Below are 867 nucleotides of genomic sequence, written 5' to 3' on the forward strand. Positions count from 1 at the left end.
GGCCTAAGTATACAAATAACTATTTTATTATACCTGAATCACAATCTCCGTTTTAAACACTCAAATGCGTGCGAAAAAAGGCCTTTAAAACACACGTGCTTTAAAGTTGCTAAGTAACGATACTTCAAGTATGACTTTTGAAACTGTCATCTGGATGAAATAAAAACTCCTCTTAGGTCGCTTTCTGTAAATGCAGAACATTTCTTTGGCTTTTGTACCTATCCTTTGGTTGAAGCTTTCACAAACGCGCATAATTTAGGGTATGCTTCCAAATCTGTTCTACTTTTTAATCGCAGCATTGTTCGAAGTTTTGAATGAATGCACCAAAAGATAGAAGATTTAAATACCTTTGACATTTCCTTCATATATGCCAGCATTATGGATGCATTTAAGACTGTATTCGTAAGTAACTTCCTATTCATCCATGGAAACAACTTTTCATATTCTTTGTAATAGGCTTTACTGGAGTTGGATTTTACACCTACCAACGTTTGTTTAGATTTTACAACAATCGATTTAATGGACGGTGTATTATCTTTTTCAACGGAAATCGTTTAATTCACAAAGACGATAATTTTTATAAGCAAACGTCAAGTGACATTTCCATGGCAATCGTGAAATTACGAACACCCAGCCCACTTAATTAGACATGTATTCGAGTATAACGTCAATATGACTTCATTGTATTTCCTATTTTTAAATTATACTGCAGGTATAATAAAAAATACTATAAGACACACGTGTATAATTGGTCTTTAAAGCACTTGCAACGTTAAAGGCACTCCGCTTTGCGTCGTGCCCTTAAACTCGTTGCGCGTGCTTTAAAGACTTGATTATACACTTGTATCTTAATATACTATTTATTTT

This window comes from Photinus pyralis, unplaced genomic scaffold (genome assembly GCF_008802855.1).
Source record: "Photinus pyralis isolate 1611_PpyrPB1 unplaced genomic scaffold, Ppyr1.3 Ppyr1.4_LG4, whole genome shotgun sequence".
In the NCBI taxonomy this organism is placed as follows: Eukaryota; Metazoa; Arthropoda; class Insecta; order Coleoptera; family Lampyridae; genus Photinus; species Photinus pyralis.